This window comes from Danio aesculapii, chromosome 3, assembly GCF_903798145.1.
Source record: "Danio aesculapii chromosome 3, fDanAes4.1, whole genome shotgun sequence".
Classification (NCBI taxonomy): domain Eukaryota; kingdom Metazoa; phylum Chordata; class Actinopteri; order Cypriniformes; family Danionidae; genus Danio; species Danio aesculapii.
This window is the reverse complement of record NC_079437.1, coordinates 48,254,773-48,263,703: the sequence shown is the minus strand read 5'-3', so window position 1 is coordinate 48,263,703 and position 8,931 is coordinate 48,254,773. Positions and strand designations below refer to the sequence as shown.

General features: G+C 33.3%; 1 long non-coding RNA gene across 1 annotated transcript; it reads right to left on the bottom strand.

Annotated features, from left to right (window-relative positions):
- Window positions 1-948: 948 nt before the first annotated feature.
- LOC130219711 (uncharacterized) lies at window positions 949-8,779 on the bottom strand. The gene is made up of 5 exons (XR_008836083.1): window positions 8,742-8,779; window positions 6,423-6,494; window positions 5,314-5,386; window positions 2,744-2,850; window positions 949-2,032 (listed from the first exon to the last, which is right to left on the bottom strand). It is a non-coding gene; the product is annotated as an uncharacterized LOC130219711 (long non-coding RNA).
- Between the last annotated feature and the right edge of the window lie 152 nt (window positions 8,780-8,931).

Sequence of the window (8,931 nt, the reverse complement as noted above, 5' to 3'; positions counted from 1 at the left end):
GGACTTTACTCATACACACCAACACACTTTACTAACACAGGATTGTGAGGACAATTGGTGTTTAACTGGACTTTACTCATACACACCCACACACATTACTTACACAGGACTGTGAGGACAACTGGTGTTTAACTGGACTTTACTCATACACACCCACACACATTACTAACACAGGACTGTGAGGACAACTGGTGTTTAACTGGACTTTACTCATACACACCCACACACATTACTAACACAGGACTGTGAGGACAACTGGTGTTTAACTGGACTTCACTCATACACACCAACACACATTACTAACACTGGATTGTGAGGACAACTGGTGTTTAACTGGACTTTACTCATACACACCCACACACATTACTAACGCAGGATTGTGAGGACAATCAGTGTTTAACTGGACTAGCTAATAGACAGACAGACGGAGAGAGATAGGTAGATAGATATATAGATCAGTAACATCAAATCACTGTCTCAAATGCATTTATTCACCAAGGCTTTTTAAAAAAACAACTCAATGACAACATTTTAAGGGTTCTGCCCCTTAAAGGGTTAGTTCAACCAAAAATGAAAATTGATTTACTCAACTTAATGCCATCCTCGGTGTACATGACATTCTTCTTTCAGATGAATACATTAAGAGTTATTTAGAATTTTTCTGGGCACTTTCAAACATTATATTGGTAGTGAATTGTGACCCCTTTTTAAACCTTGAAAAAGCACAAATATCTGTCGTGAAACGAACCCATACGCATCCGGGAGGTCAATGTGTCTTTTGAAGCAGATCAATGGATTTTTGAATCTGTCATTAGCTTTGTTTCCATGCACCTATTTTTATGTGCATTTTGCATATGTGCATAATAAACAGTGGATGGAAACGCCATATTGCGCATAAATTTTGAAAATGCGCATAAAAAACGTATGCGCATAACCGAGTAAGATAAACTTTTTATTCGATAAGAAAAGATGCACATAAACTACGATGGAAACACTTTTACCGCACAAATTCCAGTGTGCGCATTAAAAAAGGTCATGTGATTTTGTTATAAGAGATCATGTGATGATGAAAATGTGTGTGAATGGAGAAACCAGCAGCACACTGTAAACCATCTGAACTGTTGTTTTGGTCATTCTAAAACACCTAACCGTTTAAGTATTAGTGTTATTATATTATTAATGACCTCAAGAAATAAGAGCGTCTGTGCTCCGTGTCATTTATTAGATGAAGAAAAGATTGACGCAGCTTCTCTTACCACAGCAAATTCAGTTTTTACTGTTGATATTTGGCGCCAGTTAATCAGGAAGTGACGATTTTGTTTGCTTTGACTCGTTGGATGGAAACGCTGCTTTATTTGCACGTCTTTAACGCATTAATCCAGTTTTGCGCATAAAGTTCATCCGCATTTTTGGATGGAAACACAGCTAATGTCTGTATGCTTGTTTGCGAAAAGTCAAGTTGGCTGAGTTTGGGACATCTTTAATTTGTTCTTTGATTTGTTTAGGTTCATGTGACTCTGTCGCCAACACGCAAGTAGCAACTGGAGTTCATAATTCATAAAAAATAAATATTTGTTACAAACCTATCGATCCGCTTCAAAAGACATGACATGTATTGGAACGGTACCAACAAGGCCCACACTTCACATCCATAATAGTATTTAAGTGCTCAGAGAAAATTTTAAATAACTCTTAATGTGTTCGTCTGAACGAAGAATGTCATATACAGCTAGGATTGCATAAGGGTGAATAAACCATTGGCTAATTTAATTTTTTGGATGAACTAACCGTTTAAAAGCAGTTTTTGCTTTTCTTTGTTGAAATGCACTCCAACATTTCTTTTATTTATCTGCAAACCTCTGTTCCTCACAAAGTCATTTAATTTTTCTTCTTTCTTTAAGAACATGGTCTTCTGCTTTCTTGCATTGATCACACTGTGCTTTTGTGGTGAGGTGTCCCTTTAAAATGTTTTATGACTGCATTCACTTCAGTCTGCTCCATGTTTTTATAATAACTGTCCTTGAGTTGGTGTCTGCAACAAATAAACACAAATTTACAGAAATACATATTTTTAATGACATTGTAAAAAAAACTATAAAGACTTATTTTACAGTCAGAGTGCAGGCTTTCTGTATCCTACTCAATAAGAGCACAGTTCCCTAGTGCTGCCAAACTGGTGTATTTCTTCAGATAATTACAGGTGCTGGTCATATAATTAGAATATCTTCAAAAAGTTGATTTATTTCATTAATTCCATTCAAGCAGTGGAACTTGTATAATGTATACATTCATTCCACACAGACTGATATATTTCAAGATTTTATTTCTTATATGTTTTATCTAATCTATAGTGTTTGCTGTGCTGTAAAATATTTTATTTTACATAGCACAATATACAACAACACTAAATGTGTAGTTTTTTGCCTTGCATAACAAAATGAATGCATGTTATAATACTGAATTTAATTTACCTTGAAATTAAATTATGCTCTTTAATCCTAGTACTTTTAGGATCAATTTTACATTAATTTATTCGTTAATATAATATTTTATTTACTTAAAACAACAAATGTGAAAAAATGGATATGGCTTTCAAATAGTGAATTGATGGAAGAAAAAAAAACACTATTAAAAAAATACCTAGAAATTATAGGAGAAATCCATATTGTACTGAAGAACACAGACTAAAAAAAATGATGACACATACATTTCTACGCTAAATATTTGTGACATAGATACTTACATTTGCAAGTTGAAGTCAGCCACTTTCTACTTGACATGGAACCACTACAATCAATCATCGCACAAATCCAAACTGGAAAAAACAGCACTGTGTACTTCATGCTGACACTGTACAGAGGGAGAGTTTTTATTAAAATCCAATTCACATGCTAGACATACCACAACTTTAATATGAAAGCATCAATTTGTAAAAATTCACTGCAGTTATTATTGAATTAAAAGCATGTCCAGGCTAAAAAGTGCACACATCAGATAAACCTTATTGACGCTAAAATGTCAAATTAATACTAAAACACTTTGTACATGAATGACAAAAATCTTAGTGCCAGATGTAAAATGAGCCAACACATAACCAACCAAACTCTATTCATCAACTGTGTAAAATATGGGGGTCCTCACAAGGCCAAATTGTCCTCGCAATTCATGTCCATGTCACGCCCATCCCCCAATACACAATAAAGTGAACACATAACAGACCAAACTGTACTAATCAAATGTGTTAAACTATGGGGGTCCTCACAAGGCCAAACTGTACTTACAATCCATGACCATGTCATGCCCATCCCCCAATACACTAGTTATTATTATAAATTAATAGAGAGTAGGGATGCTAACGGTTACTCAATGATCGATTTATTGTCAGTAATCAGTTTAATCAACAGACCTTATCGATGACAGATTAAGCATGGACATTAAAGGATAAGTTATGATTTGTGCTGCGAGACAAGCGTCCACGACTTTACACATTAAATAATCAAGTGTGTGCAGTTTATGTTATGTGGGGGACGCATAAAACCCTGTTTTAAGTGGATCTCGGTTATATCTGCGGGTGCTGCCGTTAATTTGCAGGTCAGGAAATCAAAAAGTAGGCTATATGATGTTTAATTATGAGTGGGTCACGGGTGGATAAGATAAATTATTGGTTATGCAAACTTTAACTAGTTTCTCTAAAATATTAAGGTGTTTTAAGCAATTTCATCTGACAGACTGGCACGAATTGGAATTCTCACAATGAGTTTCTGAGTTCTCTCATCCTTCAGACCGAGTTTGTTCTTCCTAGGTAATCTGTGAACACGTTCAGTGCTCTGAATAGCTTGTAAAGCCTGTCCTGTTCTTTCAAATTACTTAATTAAATGTTAAATTATTATAGTTAAATTATTGAAACTGGCCAGCGCAATGGATGATTTTGTCATTAACAGTGAAAGCTGTTTAATATAGGCTTCCCTGAAACTGTGAATGTTTCACTTTAAATTTTTTTATATTTTATTTATTTAACAAAAAGTTTGTGTTTTGGGTCTGAATAGCAGTACTTCTTTTGAAACACTTCACCACAAATGTTATTCATTCTTTATTTTGTAGATAATTGAGCACCAAAAAATACATTATTTTCCAAAGAATATATATATGAAGTGTACATTTATGTTCGTGCCTGTTGCACAACTGTGCAGTGGATGATTTGTTTCACTCTCTGAAAAATAAGGATTTAATTAATGCTCCGCTGTAATTGGTTTATCCCAAACCGCTGTCTTATATTTGCTACAAACTTTTAGTTTAAAAGAAGTCATTCTTTTACAGATTATGTCTTAAGCATCTGAATTTTTATCTATGCTGATGTGTTTTTATTTTCTCCATCTTACTCGTGGCGAGTTCAGGTGAAAGTAAGATTTAAATAAATAAAGATTTATTAAATAAAGGCCACAATTTTATTTGCCTGCATCGAACTGGCAGGAAAATCTACATTTAAAATACATGAAATACAAAGGCTGGTTATTTTACCGGTGATGAGGGATAATAGTAGTATTACAGAGGAAATATCTTAATATTATAAAGGAAACCTAAGTTTGACATCAACAGATTCTATCAATGTCGTATCAAATGCCCTTAAATAAATGTAGCCTCTGACATCAAGCACCAAGTGTTTATTGAGATTGTGTCACCTATCATATATAGTCTGTTCTTTACAGAAGCTTTAAGGCACCTTTATTTAGCCTAGCCTACTACTGTATATAAATTTAGATTTTTTTTTTACATATAATGTTCCATTACTTCATTTCTTTTTTTTATATTTATAGTTTATATATAAAATGAGCACTTAGCTTATTTCGCAGTGATCATTATGCAAAGAGCATATTGCATATTGGTTTTATTCTTCATTAACACATTCATTAATTATGTATTTTATAAATGGACTGTTTATACAGACTAAGCTAATAATTACTGTAAGTCTCCAAATGGAAAAGGCTAGGGTGATTTGTTTAATATTTCAAAACATTCAAAACTTTATCTATTATGTTTATGGAGTGGTGATTAATGATTAATTAATAATTTAAATGATCATGGATCACAGGATTTTGTGGAAATTGACATCCCTAACAGAAAGAGGTCTATTTTACTCAAAGAGAGTTATTTTTGAGATAACAGCCCAGGACAAACAGCCTAAAATAGCACTTAACCCTTCTACATCGAACATTGTCATTGTCAAAGAGGAAATTATTTTGTTTGCAATAAGATATATTTGCAGTTTTGGATAGAAACTCTGCTCATATCAAGAAGGAAATTAAATTCACTTACTTTCTCCTTATCTGATGTGGAAGTGTTTCGAACCACATTCAATCATTGCCATTGATGACTCTTCACATAATTCCTGTAAATGTGAAAAGGAAAAAAAAAAAAAAAAAAAAAAAAAAAAAAAAAAAAATTCACAAGATTGGGTCAAAAAGCCAAGTAAGTACTACACTTACCTAATGAACTAATAATACCTGGCCAATTTCAGGTGTTAGGGAAAAGCAAATGAATGAAAAATTCTTGGACAACATCTACAATTTCATTTAATTTGTTATCTGAGTTTTTGTACAAGAAAGCAAATGGCAAGTATAAATTGAGCCTAAAAAGCCAACACATAACTGACCAAACTCTATTCATCAAATGTGTTAAAATATGGGGGTTCTCACAAGGCCAGACTGTACTTACATTTCATGTCCACGTCATGCCCATCCCCCAATACACTAGTTATTATTATTAATTAATAGAGAGGTGTATATTTTACTCAAAGAGAGTCATCACAACAACATTTTTGAGAAAACAGCCCAGGTAAAACAGCCTAATATGATAAATCAACCCTCCTTCTACAACCACAAATCAGAAACAGTTGAGACAGTATGGAAATTGCTAATAAAAAAATTGCGTAATGTTGCCATTCATTTTTACAACACTTAAAAATATGTTTAGGGACTGGAGACAGCAAGTGATAAAGTGTTTCATGTGTAATTTTGCACCATTCTTCCTGCAAACAAATCAAAGTGGGCAACAGTACGGTGCACCACACATTCTGTATTGGAGACAGGTCGGGACTGCAGACAGGCCAGTCCAGTACCCGTGTCCTCTTTCACCTGTTGACATCACCCGTTTCACATCACATCATTATTTAACCATTTTACCTGATGACAGCCCTAAACTCCTGTCAACTTTTTTTGAAATATGTTGCAAGAAGCAAAATTGTATTCCAAGTTTATTAACACATTAAATAATGTCTGTTGGATTATCTGCAATGCAATACAAATCAAAGTAAATTTAGTAATCAGTACTTTCTTTTTTTATTAGCATTTTCCATACTGTGCCAATCTTTTCTGATTTGAGGTTCTAACATGGTTTGCATCAAGAAGGAAATTAAATTCACTTACTGTCTCTTTCCCTGACATGGACGTTTTCGCACTGCATTCAATCTCAGTCACCAATGATTCTTCATGCAATTCCTGTAAAAGTGAGAAAGAGAAACAAGATTGAGGCAAGAAGATTTGCAAAGTGACGATTTTATTATCTTTGACTCATTTGAGTGAAACATTGTTTGATTATTTGATATTCAAATTGATTATTTGAAACATTTTAATGCATTGTTTTAAATTTCCACATAAGTTACATTTGCCTATTGGCTTTTTGTCAAGGGAACCAGTGTGATGCCAACTGCTGGTTTGCCTACAAAGTGACATTATAGTTCCATCACTCTATTTAACAAATGTGTTTAAATATGGGGGTGAGAAAGGAAACTAGAGATGTTCATAATAATTGTTTAACCGTTAACTGAAAGGATGCATTTTTAACCAATTTATGGGATCAGTTAAACAATTAAAATGTAATATTATTTTATTTTGCAACACATAGGGCTATTTGTTAACTCAGGGACATTATAATATGTGCAACCACAAGTGCCTACAGATGTATTTTGATAAAAGAAGCACATCGAAGAGTGAAAAGACTTGTCACAGTTTGACACAGACAAGTTGATGCCAAACCAACGCTATTGGTTGTTGCCTCTGTCCTGGATCTGCATTATAAACCCCTTCGTGTATTTGCACAAGTGGAGAAAGAAGCCCCTAATGCAAAACTTTCTGAAATGTGCTCTGCTCTGAAAACAAGTCGAAGCATTGGGGTTTTCACTTGCTCTGAGTGCGCTCCACACGGCACCATCATAAATACAATCAACAACTAACTCAACTTTTTTTTTCATTTGGAGAATTACAGTTATTAATAGTCTTTATAAAAGATCCATTTCTAAAATAGCCTGCATAGCCTAATCTACAAATCAAACAAATGCTGATTGACTTAAATGATTTATGGTTATGATAACTCCACACCAAACTGAGACTTTCATTTTATAGCTTTAAAAACTATTAAAATGTATACAAAGTAATGCAATCCTTGGCTACATGTTAAAAAAAACTAAATTATTATTTGCTATAGTAGCCTAGCCTATACTTTAAATATAAGTCAAGATGTGCCTTATAGTCTCTCATCACCACGGCCACAGCGCACATCTGTTTAAAGCTTCTGTAAAGAACAGAGCTTCATTTGACATATGAAACAATCTTAATAAAAAAAACTTACTTCTTTGCCATCAACTAGACTACACTGTTTAAGGGCATTCTATACGTTATGACAACGATAGAATCTGTTGTTGTAAAGTTTAGGCTATATTTCCTTCTTAATAAATTTCCTTTAAAATCTCTAATAACATTATTATACCTCATAGCTGGTAAGATATAACCAGCCTTTCAGCAAAGGCTATATTGATATACTGATATTTCTGTGCTACTGAGGACAGTGCAACTAAAAATCACACAAGCACTGGAGGTAAAATCAGATGCTCAAGACATAATCTTTAAAATAAAGACTTCTATTAAAAATGTTGACAGACGTTGCAATATAAGAATCAGAGAGGTGCATTAATTAAATGCCTATCTTCTGTAGAGCAAACGATTTGAGGTAGCCTGCTATTTTTATTTGAATGAAACAAAAACCAAAAAGAAACATGATTGGAAATAAACAGCATGCTGGTTCTTAAAAAGGATTCAGTCAGTGTTTTCGTTTTGTAATCTCAATTTGTAATTTAACTGAAAAGAAAATATTTAGGGCAGGCCTTTTTATTTAGTTTATTATTTTTTTCTATGCTGTTGGAAACACTGTGTGTGAAGACTTTATAATGTTCTATGCATATTTTACTAAAGGGTTGCACTTTAAAATACTGAGATGTGTGAAACCATTAGGGTATATTTAGACTGAGCATAAGGTACTGTTGCACTTTAAAAAAAAAAATGTAAAAGGTGAAGTGCCTTTTTATTTTTAAAAAAAGTTTCTGAATTTTAAGATACAAAGATGTTATTTTTCTATAGTATTCATATTCACTTTTTATATCTTTTTTGCACAGTTTTTATACAGTTATTTTGTAAAACTTTACTCTAGTTTGCTGTATGCATTTGTAATAATTTATTAATGGATAAGTCTGAAGCACACCATAAATTTAATCTGTCAATTTAAACAAGGCTAAAATTATACACAACAGTTTCTACAGATACCCACTCAGGTATCGGTTTAGTACTTGCATTTGGTTGATTCCCTGAGCTCAGGTATGAGAATCAGTATCGGTAAGGGAAAAAGGGTATTGGAACATCCCTACCTCCTATTCTATCATGGTCAGCGTCAAGAAGGAAATTAAATTCACTTACTGTCTCTTTCCCTGATGTGGAAGTTTTCGCACTGCATTCGATCTCAGTCACCAATGACTATTCAAGCAATTCCTGAAAAAGGGAAAAAGAGAAACCCAAGATTGAGGCAAAAAGTTTTGCAAAGTGACTATTTTTTTGTCTTTAACTAGTTTGATGCAAAGGATTATTATTCACAAATTTTAGAATATAT